The following is a 19,678-nucleotide window of genomic DNA, read 5'->3' on the forward strand; positions in this document are numbered from 1 at the left end:
CTTTCCTTGTCTGTGCAGTGTTGCTCATCCTTCAAGACCCAGCTTAGGGGTCTCCTCTTCCAGGAAGTCTTCCATAAGCTCCAGACCCTGACTTTACCCTTCCTTCCTTAGGAAAGGGCCTCCCCTGTCCTTAAGCTCTCTGAACGTCATTGGGGGGGCAGAGAATAGCTGGATTCTCTTGCCTGGACTGTGAGCAGTTGGTGAGGGCCATGTGAGGCCTCAGGCTTCTGGGGGTTAATTCCCTGCTATGCCAGGGTGGAAATGAGGAGCACACAGTGTGAAATGAAGTCACTTCCCCAGGACCTAGGGTCTGCCGTGTGCTTGGCCTTCCGCAGCTGATCCTGTTTCCTACTTGGCCTCACTGTGCCCACCCACTGCTGGCTCCCATGACCCTGAAGGGCACCAGCAGGTGGGGCTCCCTGTGGGAGGTTGGCCTATCATTCATCCGGCGAGGTCACTTCCTGTCTGGATAAGCTGTCTGCCTTTCCTGCCACAGCCTTTCATGGAAATGAGGGGTGTGGGGTGAGAAGGAGGCAACCCAAGGTCAGGCCTAATGCTCAGGGTGCTGTTTAACCTGGGGCCTATAAGGCCCCGAACAGGCTACAAACCACCCTCCAATTGTAGGGACTGTGTGGTCCATCCTGGAGTCACAGATCTGAGGGGGAGAGGGTGGTGAGGTAAGAACACAGCTAGTCCACTCTGTGCCCCACTTCTTCAGTGAAACCTGGGAGTGCCTGTGTGTCAGATTGGATCACTTTCTTGGTCAGACTGGGTGTTCTTGGCCTCAGTTAACCTTCACTCCACTTTAGGGAAACTGAGGCTCACAGAGACTAAACAACTTGTTGGGCATCTGGAGGACAGCGTGAGGAGTCTCTCCAGGGCTTCTGGACTTCAGTATCCTGGTGGCTTCCACAGGAAGCTCTGTGGCTTTCTGTCAGCAGCAGCTTGGGAACCTCTCACTCCTCCGGCCTTGCCCTGAGGGGTCAAGGGCTCTTTGGGTTGTGCGATTGATACAGAACCCTGATTACTTTAGGGACTGAACTGTGCAGTTCTTTTGTTTGTTTGTTTGTTCATGAGGTACCTGGAATCGAACCCAGGGCTTCTCACATGCAAAGCATGTGTGCTAACACTGAACTATTTCCCTGGCCCATAATGTCATGCCCACTCTCATTTTTCGGTAGATTGTTTTTCAGTAGGGAAGTAAAAATACTGACATGCAGGAAGATGAGAATGTTCATCTGGGATCCCCCTTCCAGTGGCAAACAGTGTCAGTGTTTTGAGGTGTTTCCTTCTAGACATCACTGGTGTGCACTTGTACACGGCAGCACTTTTTCCTTTTTCCTTTTTGTTTTTTGCTACCAGGGATTCACCAGGACTTCACATCTACATAGTTACACCACTCCCGATAGACTCTTATTTTTTAAATGCTTTATTATTATTGTTATTATTTTTAGTTTTTTTAAAAGAGTTATTTACTTATTATTATTATTTTTTGCCTCTAGGGTTATCACTGGGGCTTGGTGCCTGCACTGCTCCTGGAGGTCATTTTTTCCCCTTTCATTGCCCTTGTTGTTTATTGTTGTTGTTATTATTGTTGTCATTGCTGTCACTATTATTGGATAGGACAGAAAGAAATGGAGAGACGAGGGGGAGAGAAAGACAGACACCTGCAGACCTGCTTCACCGCCTATGAAGCGACTCCCCTGCAGGTGGGGAGCCGGGGTCTCGAACCAGGATCCTCACGCTGGTCCTTGCGCTTTGTGCCACCTGCGCTTAACCTGCTACACTACCGCCCGACTCCCTCTCTTTAAGTTTTATTAGTGACTTAATACCGATTTGCAAAATTGTGAGATAGCAGGGTTCCCACCACCAGAGTTCTGCGTCCCCGTTTCCTCCATGGGAAACTATACAAGTTCTCTCACAGTCACAGATATGGGCTGACTGTTATCGCTGTAACTGTCTATATTTATATATATATATATGTGTGTTTATTTTTTCTGTGATCCTGCATTTTTCTTCCTTTCTAAGTCACACCCATACCTGTTACCACTTCTGAATGTTCCTCTTTTTTCCTTCTATTCTCTCTGGTTCATGGTGGAATTGGAGCTCAGAGCCCCTAACAATTCAGTGGGCTAACCTGCCCTATCTTTTTTTTTGTCACCATTCCAGAAACTTTTCAGCTAGAGACAGAGACAGAGACAGACAAAGAGGAAAAGCCGCCACAGTAAGCTCCCCCAGTGTGTGCGGGGAGCTACCCTCACGCGCATGGCGAAGCAGAAGCACTACCCAGTGAGCTGTCTCACCAGTCCTCCTCATTTCTCCTTTGTAATGGGACCGAACTCTAAAATGTTTGGTGCCTTTTTCTTTCTCCTTCCTCCTCCTCCTCTCCTCCTCCTCCTCCTTCTTTCTTCTTTTTAAACAGCTTCTTTTTTTTAAAAAAAAAATTATTATTATCCTTATTTATAGGATAGAGATAGCCAGAAATCAAGGGGGGGGGTGTTAGAGAAGGAGAGAGACAGAGAGACACCTGCAGCCCTGCTTCACCACTTGTAATGCTTTCCCTCTGCAGATGGGGACCGGGGGCTCGGACCTGGGTCCTTGTGCACTGTAACACGTGCGCTCAACCAGGTGCGCCACCCCCCGCCCCCTCTTCTTTTTCTTCTTTTAAAATTAAATGCACAGTAATTATGGATTATTTCCCTTTGTTAATAACTGGCTACTTCTTTATTTTTATTATTTTTAAAGTATTTATTTATTTATTCATGAGAAAGAGAGGAGAGAGAAAGAACCAGACATCACTCTGATACATGTGCTGCCAGGGATTGAACTCAGGACCTCACGCTTGAGAGTCCAATGCTTTATCCACTGTGCCACCTCCTGGACCACAACTACTTTATTTTTTATTTTATTTTATTTTATTTTTTATTTTTTCTACTTCTTTTTTTTTTGTCTCCAGGGTTATCAGTGGGGCTCAGTGCCTGCAGTACGAATCCACTGCTCCTTGAGGCTATTTTTTCCCCTTTTGTTGCCCTTGTTGTTTATCGTTGTTGTTATTATTGTTGTTGTTGCCATTATTGCTGTCGTCGTTGTTGGATAGGAGAGAGAAATGGAGAGAGGAGGGTAAGACAGAGAGGGAGAGAAAGACAGACACCTGCAGATCTACTTCAGTGCTTGCGAAGTGACCCCCCTCCCGCAGGTGTGGAGCCGGGCTCGAACTGGGATCCTTACGTCGGTCCATGTGCTTTGCACCATGTGCGCTTAACTCACTGCGTTACCGCCTGGCCCCCTCTTTTGAAACTTTTAAATTGAAGGTTAACATGCACAGAAGAGTCTGTGTGTGACAAAGCGTGGTGATTGCACAGAGTGAGCCCAGCCTCCTGAAACTCACCCTGGTGGGGGTGGTAGTGAGGGAAGGAGGGAGTTCTTCTGGTGTTCAGGATCCGCAGGTCCCATCCTCATTCCTCCCACCCCTCTCTTGCTTGACTTCCAACACCCCAGACTAGCTTGGCCTGCCCCTGAGTTTTCACTGAATAGAACCGCCCAGCACTTACTTTTACGGAGTCCTCATTTACACCACCTTCTGTTGGTGACCATTCCACATGATGCGGCTCATGGTACCTTCCACTTAGGCCAGTGTTCATGTAAAAGATGTTCCCGGTCCTTGGCTGCTGTAAACAGTGCTGCCTGAGCACTTTTTTAAAATATAATTTTTAAAATTATCTTTATTGGATAGAAACAGCCAGAAATCGAGAGGCATAGGGAGAGAGAGGGAGAGAGAGACAGAGACACCTGCAGTCCTACTTTACCACTCGTGAAGCTTTCCCTGTGCAGGTGGGGACTGGGGGCTTTAACCTGCCTGGGTCCCTGTGCACTGTAACACATGTGTTCAACCACATCTTTGTTTCCTTTAATTAAGAGCATGCAGGAGGCGGGCAGTAGTGCAACCGATTAAGTGTACACATTACCAAACGGAAGGACCCAGGTTCAAGCCCCACTCCCCACCGGTGGGAGGAGGCTTCATAAGTGGTGGAGTAGGTCTGCAGGTGTCTGTCTTTCTCCTCTGTCTCTTCCTTTCCTCTCTCTCTTGTCATTCTTTAAAAAAATATTTTATTTATTCATTTTCCCTTTTGTTGCCCTGTTGTCTTTTTTGTTGTTGTTATTGTTGTAGTCATTATTGTTGTTGTTATTGATGCTGTCATTATTAGATAGGACAGAGAGAAATGGAGAGAGGAGGGGAAGACAGAGAGGGGGAGAGAAAGACACCTGCAGACCTACTTCACCGCCTTTGAAGTGACTGCCCTGCAGGTGGGGAGCCGGGGGCTCGAACCGGGATCCTTATGCAGGTCCATGTGCTTTGCGCCACGTGCGCTTAACCCACTGCACTACCGCCGGACTCCCTCTTTTCATTCTTTTAAAAAACTGTATTAATTGGATAGAGATAGTCAGAAATCGAGAGAAAAGGGGATGATAGAGAGGGAGAGAGACAGAGAGACACCTGCAGCCCTTCTTCACCACTCGCAAAACTTTCCCCCTGCAGGTGGGGACTGGAGGCTTGAAGCTGGGTCCTTGAGCATTGTAACATCTGCACTCAACCAGGTGCACCACCACCCAGCCCCTCCCCCTCTCTTCTCCATTTCTCTTTGTCCTAGCAAAACAAAAGAGAAAGAAAAGGCAAAAACAAACAAACAAATAAACAAAAAGCCTCCAGGAGCTGTGGATTCATAGTGCTGGCTGGCACTGAGCCCCAGCGATAACCCTGGTGGTAATGAAAAAAAAATTAAAACTAAAATCAGTCAATTAATCAATCAATAATTCAAAGCACTCACCTAGTTCCCTGTGTGCTGTAGGGCATATTGCCTCAATCCTCTGTCCCACTGTATGAATGTGCTTGAAAATGGGAAAGATGCCAGTCTAATCACCAGCTCCTGAAAGGGTCCAATCATAGCCACCACACGCTTTTTCATTTCAGTATTCTCATCTTTTAAAGTATTAAAGTATCCTGGGGATATTTTTATCTAATTAATCATTTTTGTTGTTGTTGTTGTTTTTTTAACTTTGTGGTTTTGTTAAATGCTGACCTTTTACTTTTTCTTTTTGTCACCAGAGTTTCCTCTGGGAGTTTTCTGCTCCCAGAAGTCTGCAGACTTTTTTTTTTTTTTGAGGGGAGGGGTGCATAGAGGCTACCATGGTAGAGGGAAACAGAGAGACAGACACAGCACTGCCCCACTACTCATGAAACTTCCCCTATCTATGTGTGTTGTTCCCACGTGGTGAGCGGTGGCTCCCTCGGGCCTGTGGTTGGTAATGTGTGTGCTCTACCATGTGGCCCCTCTTCTGCCTCCAGATCATGATCACTTAGTAAGTAGTTTGAGCTATTGAGAGGAAACGCTATGTCTTCTCTTAGGATTATAGCTTTTCTTATATTCTCTTCTTTTCCATCTATGTTCTTTTTTTCCTCGTCACATGCTATCGTTCATCCTTCTGGGAGGATAATGTTGGGTGGCGGACAGTTTAGGATGAAGAGCGAACGTCTGGGGAGCCAGGCAGTAGTTTAGCGGTGGCGCGCAAAGCACAAGGACTGGCATAAGGATCCCAGTTTGAGCTCTGGGCTCCCTACCTACAGGGGCGTCAATTCACAAGTAGTGAAGCAGGTCTGCAGGTGTCTTCTGTCTTTCTCTTCCCCTCTCTGTCTTCCCCTCCTTTCTTCACTTCTTTCTGTCCTATCCAACAACAACGACGTCAATAATAACAATAAAACAACAAGGGCAACAAAAGGGAATAAATAAAATAAAAAAAAAATAAAAAAGAGCAAGCGTCTGGTTTCCTGTGTGCTCTGGGGCCGGTCACTTAGATCCTCTGCCTCCTTGCCTTATTGAAAATGGAAATAATGTGAATACATAGTCACCATATACGGGGTCAAGTCAGAGCTACCGTATGCTTTTTAGTATTAAGACTCCATTCTTTATACTCGTTTTTTCTTTTTTTCTTTTTGCCTCCAAGGTTATTGCTGGGGCTTAGTGCGTGCACTACAAATCCACTGCTCCTGGTAGCCACATTTTTTCATTTTGTTGTTGTTATTATTGTTATAGGACAGAGAGAAATTGAGAGAGGAGGGGAAGACAGAGAGGGGGAGAGAAAAGATAGTAGAAAAAATAAAATAGTTGTGGTCAAGGAGGTGGTTCAGAGGATAAAGCACTGGACTCTCAAGCGTGAGGTCCTGAGTTCAGTCCCCAGCAGCACATGTACCAAGAGTGATGTCTAGTTTTTTCTGTCTCCTATCTTTCTCATGAATAAATAAATAAATTCTTTAAATAAAGAAGATAAAATAAAATAAAAAAGATTAATAAATAAAGGGAGTTGGGCGGTAGTGCAACGAGTTAAGCGTGTGCAGGTGGCGCCAAGTGCAAGGACTGATGGAAGGATCTGGGTTGGAGCCCCTGGCTCCCCACCTGCTTCACACAGGTGGTGAAGCAGGTTTGCAGGTGTCTATCTTTCTCTCCCCCTCTCTGTCTTCCCCTCCTCTCTCCATTTCTCTATCCTATCTAACAACAACTACATCAATAACAACAACAATAATAACTAAAACAAAAATAAAAGACAACAAAGGCAACAAAAGGGAAAATAAATATTAAAAATTAAAAATAATAATAAAAGTTCAACACATAGTTGCTTCTTAAAGATTCATTAAGATGTGGAATTTGGGGGTCGGGTGGTAGCTCAGAGAGTTAAGCGCACATGGAGTGAAGCTCAAGGACCAGCGTAAGGATCCTGGTTCAAGCCCCCAGCTCCTCACCTGTAGGGGAGTCGCTTCACAAGCGGTGAAGCAGGTCTGCAGGTGTCTGTCTTTCTCTCCCCCTCTCTGTCTTCCCCATCTCTCTCAACTTTTCTCGTCCTATCCAACAACAAAGACATCAATAACAACATCAGTAATAACCACCACAACAATAAAACAACAAGGACAACAAAAGGGAAAATAAACAAATAAATGTTTAAAAAAAAAGAGATGTGGAATCTGAAAACATCGGAGTGAACTCGTGTCACTGCTGTATTTTGTCACAGTGAAGTCCATTGGGCAGTTTTTGCGCTAGGATTGAATCTTGGACCCAGGCATGACATGGGAACACCGCATGTAAAGCAGGAAAAATTGTGTCTGCTGTTTGGGAAGCTGTCAGAATCACAGTGTCGGATGCACATGTTCCAAAAATTCCAACCTCCCTATGCTGTCAGTTGTTTCCACTCAAGGGAAAGCTCGCTTTGTCCGTTGCTTTGAGGAGCTGGCTCGAAACTTTACATCAGGCTCAACCTGACGCTGTTGACTGGCTACGGAAGAAGGGCAAATGCTAGAAGAAGAAGAAGGAGCTGGCTGCCAGATTCCACTTGTGAGTCCCTATCTTTATCGCTGTTGCTCTGAGCGGCTCAGTTCAGCCAAAGCCGAGGCAGGCTCACCAGTGCTCTTCCAGAGACTGCCCTACCTAGTAGGCAGCCCAGATCACACTGCATGCTGCTGCACATTGCAAAATATATACATATATTAAACTTCTGTTTATTTTATTCAGGAAAGAGGAAAGTCAAGAGGGAAGGGAGGATAGAGAGGGAAGGAGAAACAGACACTTGTTCATCAAGCTTCCCCCCTGCAAGTGGAGATCAAGAATTTAAACCCAGGTCCTTGGGTATGGTAACACCTGTGCTTAAGCAGATGTGCCACCACCTGCCTCCCTTAAAAAACAAAAAAACATTTTCTTGTATTTTAATAAGAAAGAGAGAAATTCAGAGAGAGAGACCAGGGCGCTGCTCAACTCTGGCTTATAGTGGTGGTGGGGATTGAACCTGAGTCCTTGGAGCCTCCGGCATGAAGGTCTTTTGCATAGCCATTAAGTTGTCTCTCTAGCCTTCACTGGGAACCTGGGAGTCCGGCGGTAGCGCAGCAGGTTAGGGTTAAGCGCATGTGGTGCAAAGTGCAAGGACCAGAGAAGGATCCTGATTGGAGCCCCCGGCTCCCCACCCGCAGGGGAGTCGCTTCACAGGCGGTGAAGCAGGTCTGCAGGTGTCTTTATCTTCCCCTCTCTGTCTTCCTCTCCTCTCTCCATTTCTCTCTGTCCTATCTTACTACAGTGACATCAACAATGAAAAACAACAAGGGCAGCAAAAAGGGAAAATAAATAAATATAAAAAGAATAAAAAAACAAAGATGGGAACTCAAGGACTGATATTCAGTGGAATTGTTTTTATGGCTTTGTCAAGGATATTCTTTTTTTAAAATTTCTTTATTGGGGAATTAATGCTTTACATTCAACAGTAAATACAACAGTTTGTACATACATAACATTTCCCAGATTTCCATATAACAGTACAACCCCCACTAGGTCCTCTGTCATCCTTTTTGGACCTGTATTCTCCCCCCCCCCCCCACCAGAGTCTTTTACTTTGGTGCGATATGCCAATTCCAGTTCAGGTTCTACTTCTGTTTTCTCTTCTGATCTTGTTTTTCAACTTCTGTCTGAGAGTGAGATCATCCCATATTCATCCTTCTGTTTCTGACTTATTTCACTTAATGTGATTTCTTCAAGTTTCATCCAAGATGGGCTGCAAACAGTGAATTCACCATTTTTAATAGCTGAGCAGTATTCCATTGTGTATATATGCCACAACTTGCTCAGCCACTCATCTGTTGTTGGACACCTGGGTTGCTTCCAGGTTTTGGCTATTATTAATTGTGCTGCTAAGAACATATGTGTACACAGATCTTTTTGGACGGGTGTGTTGGGTTCCTTAGGATATATCCCTAGGATAGGAATTGCAGGATCATAGGGTAGGTCCATTTCTAGCCATCTGAGAGTTCTCCAGACTGTTCTCCACAGAGGTTGGATCTGTTTACATTCCCAACAGCAGTGTAGGAGGGTTCCTTTATCCCCATAACTTCTCCAGCATTTGTTGCTGCTACCTTTTCTGTTGTATGACATTCTCACAGGAGTGAAGTGGTATCTCATTGTAGTCTTGATTTGCATTTCTCTGATAAAGATTTGGAACATTTTTTCATATGTTTCTCGCCTGTCAAGGACTTTCTTTCTAACTTCCCCTTTCTTTCTTTCTTTCTTTCTTTCTTTCTTTCTTTCTTTCTTTCTTTCTTTCTTTCTTTCTTTCAGGAGACATTAACAAAACCGTAGGATAGGAGGGGTACAACTCCTCACAATTCCCACCACCCGATCTCCATATTCCATCCCCTCTCCTGATAGCTTTCCCATTCTCTATCCCTCTGGGAGTATGGACCCAGGGTCATTGTGGGTTGCAGAGGTGGAAGGTCTGGCTTCTGTAATTGCTTCCCCACTGAACATGGGCATTGACTGGTCGATCCATACTCCCAGTCTGCCTCTCTCTTTCCCTAGTAGGGTGGGTCTCTGGGGAAGCAGAGCTCCAGGACACATTTGTGGGGTCGTCAGTCCAGCGAAGCCTGTTCAGCATTGTGCTGGCATCCAGAACCTGGTGGCTGAAAAGAGAGTTAACATACAAAGCCAAAAAAATTGTTGAACAATCATGGACATAAAGGCTGGAATAGTGCAGATGAAGTGTTGGTGGTACTCACTGCAGACTATCGTGTACTTCTGCTTTCAGGTATATATTTGCCCTGGTTTATGGATACATGTGAACGTATGCTTTATCTCAGGGGACCTGGTCTATATCTAGGTTTTGGGACTTTGTTAGGAAATGAACCACCTGGGATGGAATTAGAGAATACTATGAAAGGAAAGGTCTCACCTGAGTAATGAAGCTGAAGTGTTGTCATTCCACACCTGAAGTCTCTAGACACAGCATAAAGTGAAGCATGCTGAGGTGGCACTCGTTGTGTTGATTAGGTTGTGATCGGCGGATGCAATATTATTTCGTATGAATTGAGAAAAGCATGCAGGAAAGTGGGCCCCATCCTAAGGTTCCAGTACTGGGGGAAATATAGGCTCTATATTGGAAATGTGAGGTTCCTGCTGTCTTAGGGTTCAAGAAGACAATGGATAGTTATTGTTATCATCACATTATTTGGTAATTGGGTTAACTTTGAAAAGTCCCTTTGTTAGGGTTTGCTGTATATATCAAGGACATTCTTAAGTGACATTGGCAGATCTTATCTCTGGGAGTGCCCAGCACCCAGTGGGGGACCATTACTTCTGCCCTGTGACTTTTGCACCTTGAAATATCCTCATGGCAAGAAAGACAATGATACTTTGTATTGCCCTTAACGTTTTTTTTTTTTTTTTAATTGTTTTTATATAGAGACAGAGAACTAAAGAGATCACTGAAACTTCTTTTCATGCCTTGGAGACCAGGCTGGAAGCTGGGTTCCTTCCATGACCAAAGAGCGCACTATGCTTGTGAGCTGTTTAGCTGGCCCGTAAAGTAGTTTTATCCTTGTAGGCCCCTGGAAGATGCTGGGAATCCTTGGTCTCTGCAGAGCTCGTTGTCTCTGAGAACTGTGGATTCGATGCTAGGTGTGTGGCTTTGGCATGGGCGCCTGGGCTTCTCATGCTTAGGGCATTTGTCCTGTGGGCAAGCTATTCCTCACTTCATAGTACAACACGGGGAAGTTGTGCTATCAGCTGCCTAGGGCTATAAAGGAAGACTGCCCAGTAACTGGAATGGGAGTAAACTGGATAGAGGGAGCAGGCAGGACCAGGTGAAACGAATAACTGTGGGTCTGGCATACGGCTCTGAAACTTCATTTGCTTCTTGGCAGAAGAGCCCATGGTGCTAGTTTTATTAGCACCATGGGAAAACTGATTAGGTTGGACTGATTGAGAGATGGCTTAGCCTTGCCCTTCATGGACTTTTTTTTAAAAAAAATTGCCACTAGATGACCTCACTAATGTATCCTGGAACCCCACTTCCCCAGAGTCCTGCCCTACTAGGGAAAGATAGAAACAGGCCGGGGGTATGGGTCGACCCGTCAATTCCCATGTCCAGCAGAGAAGCAGTACCAGGATCCAGACCTTCTATCTTCTGTACCCCATAGAGATCTTTGGTCTATACTCTCAGAGGGATAAAGAATAGGGAATGAGATTTGGAACTCTGGTGGTGAGAATTGTGTAGAATTGTACCCCTCTTATCCAACAGTCTTGTCTATCACTATTAAATCACTAATAATAATAAGAAAAAAAAACAAGCTGAAAAATAAGAAAACACAAAGCAGAACTTGGTCTGGGTTTGGTATATATTGCACCAAAGTAAAAGACTCTGGGGTGTGGGGGCGAGGGTTCAGGTCCTGGAATATGATGGCAGAGGAGGACCTAGAGGGGGTGGAAGTGCTATGTGGAAAACAAAAAAAGTTACACATGTACCAATGACTGTGGTTTTTTAAAAAATTTATTTTTCTTTTTGTTGCCCTTGTTGTTATAGTTATTATTGTTGCTGTCATTGTTAGATAGGACAGAGAGTAATGGAGAGAGGAGGGGAAGACAGAGAGGGGGAGAGAAAGACAGACACCTGCAGACATGCCTCACCGCCTGTGAAGCGACTCCCCTGCAGGTGGGGAGCCGGAGCTTGAACCGGGATCCTTAAGCTGGTCCTTGTGCTTTGTGCCATGTGCGCTTAACCCGCTGCACTACCACCGGACTCCCGCAATGACTGTATTTTACTATTGACCATAAACCATTAATTCCCCCAATAAAGAAAAAAAATTTGCCACCAGGATTATTTATTGCCGGGGCTTGGTGCTAGCATGGCAACTACCATTCCTGATGATGTATATATTTTTCTTTTTCTTTGTTTTCTGATAGAGGCAGAGGAACTGGGGGGGGGGGGGAACAGAAGGAAAGAGACTCCGCAGCACTTCTCTGCTGCTTGTGGAGCTTTTGCCCTGCAGCTAGGGACCAGGTCTTTGTGCATGGTGGGGTGCGCTCCACTGGGTGTGTCACCACCTGGCCTCTGTGGGCTGGGGGCCATGCTTATTTATTTTTGATAGAGACAGGGAGAAACTGAGAGGGGAGGGGGAGGGGAGGGAGAAAGAGCGAGAGCGCGAGAGAGAGAGAGAGAGAGAGAGAGAGACTTATAGCACTGCTTTACAACTTGTGAAATTCACACCCCCCCATCCGCCCCGTAGGTGGGGAGTTGGGCCTTGAACCCTGGTCCTTGTGCATGATAAAATGTGTGTTCAACCTGGTGCACCAGCACCCGGTCCCCTTCTATGGGCTTTTTGGAGGACATTCAAAAAACACAATTTCTCTTTCTGATAGAGACCTCTAGGAAAACTGCCCTGTGCTTTATTGTTTGTGTTATTTTGTCCTTTTTAATTATTTGCAGGGGTTTACTGATAGATATTTTTGCAAAGGTCTCTTGAGATGTCTGTTGTAGGCACTATAAAAAGTCCTGGGGAGTTGGGCGGTAGCGCAGTGGGTTAAGCGCATGTGGTGCAAAGCGCAAGGACTAGCATAAGGATCCTGGTTCGAGCCCCTGGCTCCCCACCTGCAGGTGGGTTGATTCATGGGTGGTGAAGCAGGTCTGCAGATGTCTATCTTTCTCTCCTCTCTGTCTTCCCCATCTCTCTCTATTTCTCTCTGTCCTATCCAACAACAACAACTATAACAACAATAATAGTAACAACCACAACAAGGGCAACAAAATGGGAAAAATAGCCTCCACGAGCAGTGGATTTGTAGTGCTGGCACTGAGCCCAAGTGGTAACCCTGGAGGCAAAAAATAAAATAAAATAAAATGTCCTTTTCGGTTCCTTTAGAGTAGGGAGCAAACAGTTGGCAGGAGAGTCTGGACCTGCTGGAGGGGACTTATCTCCTGTTTTGCTGGTTCCACTGAGGTCTTAATACTGGAATTGTCTCCCCTGCTCCATGCTCTTCACTCTCTGCAGCAGAACAGTTCTTCCTGGCCCTCAGGGAAGGAGATGAGCAGGGAGTTGTGAGTGGAGAGATGGGAGACTCCTGGCCTCACGCTGCTGTGATGGTGGGCAGGTTTCTGGCCCACCTTGGACTCTAGTTTCCTCTCCTATAAAATGAGAAGAGTGGGGCCGGGTGGTGGCACACCTGGCTGAGTGCACGTTACAATATGCAGGGACCCAGGTTCGAGCTCCCAGTCCCCACTTACGGGGGAAGCTTTGCGAGTGTTGCAGGTGCCTCTCTGTCTCTCTCCTCCTCTCTCTCCGCCTTCCCTCTTGCTTTCTGGTTGTCTCTAGCCAATAAATAAATAAAGATAATAAAATAAAATGAGAGGAGTAGACTAGGGCCTTAAAGGAGTTACTCTTTTTAAAAAAGTTTTTTAAAAAAATATTTATTTATTCCTTTTTGTTGCCCTTGTTTTATTGTTGTAATTATTATTGTTGTTGTTGTTGGATAGGACAGAGAGAAATGGAGAGAGAAGGGGAAGACAGAGGGGGAGAGAAAGATAGACACCTACAGACCTGCTTCACTGCTTGTGAAGTGGGGAGCAGGGGGAGTGTATGGGGGGGGTGGGGGCTCGAACCGGGATCCTTATGACACCAGTCCGTGTGCTTCCGGCCACATGCACTTAACCTGCTGTGCTACCGCACTCCCTAAAGGAGTTACTCTTAATCTATGTTAGTGTCTAGGAAGAGGATGCTGACTCTGCTGTGTGTGTGTGTGTGTGTGTGTGTGTGTGGCACTCAAGTCATAGGGTGAGGCCAGGGCAGGGGCTCACACCAGCCCCCATGTACTAGAGAGTTTTTGTCCCTGTCTGTCCCCAGCCTCCCAACCCCCCTAGGCCCCACTCCTGGGCCCCTCAGTAGGGGAACCCTGCTGTGGGGTGACTTCCTCCATGTTTGTTCTGCAGCTGTGGCAGATGTTTCCTGCAGCTGGTCACTCAGCCTCCCGCCCTATTTTTAGCTCCATTGTTACTCTTCCCAGGCATCTGGCTGCCAGGGGCCCTCCTTCCCCATGCCCAGCTGGTTCTCTGCCTTCTGCCAGGCCTCTGGTTTGAGTGTCCTGCTGTCACACGGGAGAGGGAGGTGACTTCTGGAGAAGGGGAAGAGTGCTGGTGTGTGATGCAGATGGAGGGATTGTGGAAGGCAAGGCCCTGCTCAGTCCTTCTGGTGTGTAATGAAGGTGGCGCGCCCCAGTTTCCTCAGCTGCTGAAGGCTCACTGCTGAAACTCTGCCTTCCTCATGGGGCTGTTCTGAGGCTTAACATGAGATTTGAGTTGGAGCCTACAACTACAGTGGGCTGCAGAGGGGCAGAGGGACAAGCTAAATGCCACTGTAGTGGGCCCAGAGTCTGGCGGTGGGCACAGGTTACAAATGGAAGGCTTGGAGTGGGAGGGGGCATGTCCCCTGGACTTTGCTGGGTGGAGTGAAGGGGTGAGAGTGGGCATTGAATGTGGCTGAGAGAGGACAGAGGCGGTGGAGGACTGGCTGTGTCCTGGGAGGTCCAGGCACTCTGAGCAGAAAAGGGCCTTAAGTCCTTTGGGGGGGGCTGAGGGAGATTCTAGGGACCAGAGAGACTCTGCACCCCCTTTCCTGAGCTGTCAGCAAGTGCACAACTCTGGTTTTGGCTCTTTCACACATTGAGCTCCCAGGAATGATTTATTTCATATCAAGGTTCCAGCTGCTAAAATACCTCTTGGCCAGCTCCTGCCTCCCCAGGTGGAAAGGAAGTGGGGCCCAGAGAGGGCTGAGCTGATTCCCCAGGCCCCCTGAGGTGTCCATTGTCTGCTGGGCTCTTCCTACTTCACATCCCAGGGGAGCCAGGCCTGGGTTTGCCTGGAATGCTGGGGGTGTGGGGCGCAAACAGGGGCTGCTAAGGGGCTAGGGGGGGTTGTCTTAAAGGACAGGCATCAGCAGCAGCTAGTCTGGTGACCACAGGGGTGGCAGACCTGAGGATTGGGTCGTGGTTTCCCCAGCACCTTGAAATTATGCTTCAGGTCTCAGGGACATTGCTGGAGACTGGAAGTGGGGTTCAAGCCTGAGTTGCTTTTGACCCTTTGGGACCTGGCCTGTGGAGCAGCTAGGAGAGTGCGGCCAGGGCTGGGTCCCAGGCACTGTAGGTTTCTACTGACCTGCAAGTGCCCCAAAGGCCCAATTTTTTGGAGTCAAGCAGGTGAGCGGATTCTCTTAACCCTGACTTCCCTGGGGTCCTCCCCAACAGTACTTTCCCCCCTTGTGAATCCCGGGCTGCACAGAACCTGGAGGTGGACAGGAGCTCTGGGCTCTTCAGGAGCAAAATGACTGTCCCTTCCTGTGTTTCCAGGAAATAGCCACTCAGACAGTAGCTTTGTGCTTTCCCGGGAGTTCCCTGCTCAGAAACTCCCTCCGCTCCCCCCACTGGGGACACAGAGAAATTCAGGTAAGGGCTGTTGTAGTCTCTCTGCTTTGCTAGACACCCTCTGCTATATCCTGAAACAAGCATCTATTGGAATGTTGGAAACATCACTGTGCATTTTTTTTTCCATGCAGAAATGCATCATGATTTTTCTGACAGCCCAGGATGTAGCCAGTTGAGACGTTCTCATTTTCTGTAGTTCCCTCCGGGCAGCTCAAACTGTCCACCTGGTGCTCTGATGATGTCCTGAGGTCCCTCCCCTCCCACACTGTCCTAAGGTCCCTATGTCACTTCGTTCTGTGTTAGCCCAGGCTGGGTTCACAGGAGCCTGGCCTTGCTTTGCCTGAGCACAGAGCCCCAGCCCACAGTGAGCCTGGCTTCACCCAGCAGGGAAGCTGTGTAGTAAAAGTAAGTTCAGTCCTGTTGCTATGTGGCATGTGGTCACTGTGGGTCAAACCCCCAAATAATCTTGCATTAGTCAGGATTAGATTGGACAACGGTAATAGGAAAAGCCAAGAAGCAGTGGTTTACACAAAGCTGGAAGTTTATTTTTCTGTCCTGTCCAAGCTCAGAACTTTGCAGTCGTCCAGGCCCACAACTTTGTTGTGCGGAGTCCACTCACATTCCTCAGAGGACTTGATCTCCACCATGCCTAGGGTGTGGCATCCTGTACTCATGGCTCAAGATGGCTGCAGAAGTCAGCCATCACGTCTGAGTTCCAAGCAGCGGGAGGGAGGAGGGGGAGGGAATGGGGTTCATGAGAAGGATTTTTTTTTTTTTATGGAGCTTGCCACTTGCCCCCAGGTAGTTGCCAGGGAGACTGAGAAGGCCATGCCATGTTGTCTTTGGAAAGTCATGTGTCTGTATTGTTTAACTGACAACAGGAGGGAGGGGGGAATGATGGTCTGATGAGTGTTTAGATCTGATGTAATGACTTTCTCAGGTTGAACAGCTGGGCCACAGTTTTGGGGATGGCAGAGTCTCACTCTGGGGGACTTTCCAGGGGAAAACCAGTCCTGCTGTCGAACTTGAAAGCCATGTGGCCCCGGATAGGAAGGGGAGCCAGGATAGGCTCGAGGGGGAGTGGTGAGGGTGGGAGCTCTTGGGGGAGGCTAGGTGTCAGCTCAGTGGCAGCATTAGACCAAAGGAGGGAAGCCTGGCCTTTCTGGGCTGCTGGGCCCGAGGGGACCCTTACAGGAGAGTCACATCAGCTTTCACTGGGCCAGGGGCATCACTGCAATGCCTGGAGGCAGCAGGACAGGGGCAGGGCAGGGGCCAAGGCAGCTGGCAGGCATGTGTGTTCCTGGGCAGGCTAGGTGGTGAATATATCCTGTTCCTTTGATCAGAAAGCTGTCACTTTTTTCCCAACAAAAGAGTGATGACAAATTGCTGGTGCTTAAAAAAAACTTTCTTGCGCAAAGTGCAAGGACCGGCGTGAAGATCTAACTACAAGGCTACAACAACAAAGGCAACAAAAGGGAGGGGGGAAGGCCTCCAGGACCAGTGGTTTCATGGTGCAGGCACTGAACCCCAGCAATAACCTGCAGACAAAAAAAAAAAACCTTTCCTGAAGGGAGTTGGGCGGTAGCGCAGCAGGTTAAGTGCAGGTGGCACAAAGTGCAAGGACCAGAGAAGGATCCTAGTTCGAGCCCCCGGCTCCCCACCTGCAGGGGAGTCGCTTCACAAGCAGTGAAGCAGGTGTCTATCTTTCTCTCCCCCTCCGTCTTCCCCTCCTCTTTCCATTTCTCTCTGTCCTATCCATCAATGAAGACAACAGTAACTACAACAATAAAACAACAAGGGTAACAAAAGGGAATAAATAAATAGATAATTTAAAAAATAAAAAAAAAAACTTTCCTGAGGGATTGTGCCGTGCCACTGTAGGAAAGTCAGAAGCACCAACTAACCTAGAAAGAGCCAATTAGGGCTCCATTCAGCACCGAGCATCCTAAGGTGTAAGGAAGCATCTCCCCAGTCTTTTGTGCCTAATTACGAGTTGAGTGCCCTCCTTGGGCCCATCTGCTAGGAGCCAGGCAGGGTGGGATGGGGAGCTAAAGGGGAGGGGTCAGCTCATTCCATCTGTAAATATGTGTCCAGCTACCCCTTCCTCCCCCAGGAGCCAGACTGGCCCCTGCTGGGAACAGCGTGCAGCCAGAAGGGAATGGAATGTCCCATTTTTGTGATGCTCATCACAGGCTGTGGGAGTTGAGAGGTGTTTGTGTGTGTGTGTGTGTGGGGGGGTGTGGGTTGTGTGGGTGTGTAGACAGGGAGGGCTTCCTGGAGGAACTGAACTTTAACCTCCAAGGACAGATGGAATGTGAGAGGGTTGGGGACAGAAGGTGAGAACTCAGCACTGCGCTGAGACCTGCTCCTGGCGTTGCCGTCCACTCCTTGGTGGCCCTCACACTGGTTGTTCACGTAAAAAGACTTACTGGGCACCTGCTGGTCCCAGGGGACCATCCTGCTGTTGGGGCCACAGAGCAGACGTCAACACTGTCCCTGTTTTGAGGGCGTGGGGAGCGACTGACACTGCAGTGCTGTGGTCAAGAGACCAGAGGGCTCCTGCAGTGCAGCACTGTAGGGGCACTGTGAGTAGTACTGGGACCTCACAGATGCCCCCTGGGAAGAGGGAGCAAGATGACAGGAAGGGGGAATGTCCCAGAGGGGTGCAGGTGTGAGGCCTTCTACAGGAGGAGTGGGCCTGGGCTGGAGGCCTCAATGAGAGGAGGGGGTGTGTTCTGAGAGATGGACCCTGTAAACTGTGGAGAGACCCCTGGGTGTTCCAGTGTGATGGAAGGAAGGTTTTAAAAGAGCCTTCTGGTTGCTGCATGGAGGATGCTATGTTTTTTTTTTTTTTTGGTGGGGGGGCTGGGGGCATGTTGGGGGACAGGAGGGGAGCAGACAGACTGGCTGGAGGCCACTGCAGTGAGTTTAGTCAGGAGCTGCTGGGTGGTGGCAGAAGAGTTAGAACTGGTCCCACAGAGGGAGGACAGGACTTACCTCAGACCCCAGAGCAGAACTGGGCTCTGCCCAGTCTCGATTCACACAGGAGCAGATGGAAACCTCCCTACGTGGCTCCAGGGACTGAGGGCAGTGGGCAGGGTGCTAAGTTGATGCTTCTAGACGGGCAGCTGCTGTGGCCCGCCCCTTCTGTCCAGTTGTTTTCCAGGATTAGTGCCAGAGAGCTGCTGGGGCCCACCGCTCCTCCAGACGCTCTGACTCTGGTCAGGGAGGGGGCAGATCTGGGAGCACTGACCGCTGGCATGGGGTGTGGCAGAGAAGGGCCGGGGAGCTGGGTCCAGCTGAGATGGAGGGCACTGGGGGGTTTGGTCTGGGTAAGTGTTGCTCTGTGTACACTCGCTCACTCACTGCACTGTAGTACAAGCCACCCAGGGGAGATGCAGTTGTGCTCTTCAGTTTACAAGAACCCCCCCCCCCCCAATTCTCCAGACATGTTGAGTTAAACTCAGTTGTCAGAATCTGAGATCCTGTTTGGTCGGGAGAAGGCCATTGTCCACAGGCCCAGAGTTACCCCAGTTGATCTGTCTGGCCACCCTGGTGTCTGGGAGCAGGGCCTCCAGCTTGTGGCCCCGTGGAAGCCTCTCTGGTTTGAGAGGAGTGACGTGTGAAACAAATCACACTTGCAGAGACCCCTGTACAACTGCAGTGTCATCTCTGGTGACCCCCGCCCCTGCTCCTTGCTCTGCTGACATCACAGGGGTGACCTTCACTTGTGATTGAAGGAAGTTCTAACTTGTAGTTAGAAATTAGGAAAATGCAGGCATGATTGTTTGCCAAATATCAGGCTCCCAGCCTCTCCACCATTCAGTCTAGTCTCATTCTGGCCCCCTCTCCCCCTAGTAGAGGTTTGAGCGCTGGGAATCCCAACTACACTTCTGTCCTTGATGGCCGTGGCCGCTGTCCTTGATGGTGGACAGCAGTGGCGCATCCATTGGACCTGCTGAACTCAGGAGCCGGATTCTTCTGAAGCTGGAAGGACTTTCAGGTCACCGCATCCCTCACTGTCATTTCCAGATGAGGACATTGGCATTCAAGGCCCTGCAGGCAGGATGAAGGTTCTGTGTGGTGACACTTGCTCTGGGCAGGATCCAGAGGGTTTTTGGGGTGATGGCGAGAAAACGGGGGGACCCTGAGCTTGCTCACTCCTCCAGACATTTTGGAAGCAGGTCAGCGTTCAAAGGCTGTTGTCCCTGGTGTACATCTGCATGGTCTCCTGGCTGCTCAGGTGGGGCCTGGTGGGGTTCCTCATCACTGCCTCTTCTCTCTCTTTCTTTTAAAAAATATTTTATTTATTTATTGGGTATAGTCAGAGATACTGTGAGAGGAGGGAAATAGGGAGATCGAGAGACACCTGCAGCATTGCCTCACCACTTGTGAGCTTCCTCCCTGCA

At 48.5% G+C, this 19,678-nt stretch overlaps 1 protein-coding gene across 6 annotated transcripts in view; it reads left to right on the top strand.

The window, feature by feature from the left end:
• The window catches only part of PALD1 (phosphatase domain containing paladin 1), a 91,501-nt gene that overhangs the window by 25,325 nt on the left and 46,498 nt on the right, over nucleotides 1–19,678 (top strand). The window lies entirely within an intron of this gene.

Source organism: Erinaceus europaeus, chromosome 1 (genome assembly GCF_950295315.1).
Source record: "Erinaceus europaeus chromosome 1, mEriEur2.1, whole genome shotgun sequence".
In the NCBI taxonomy this organism is placed as follows: domain Eukaryota; kingdom Metazoa; phylum Chordata; class Mammalia; order Eulipotyphla; family Erinaceidae; genus Erinaceus; species Erinaceus europaeus.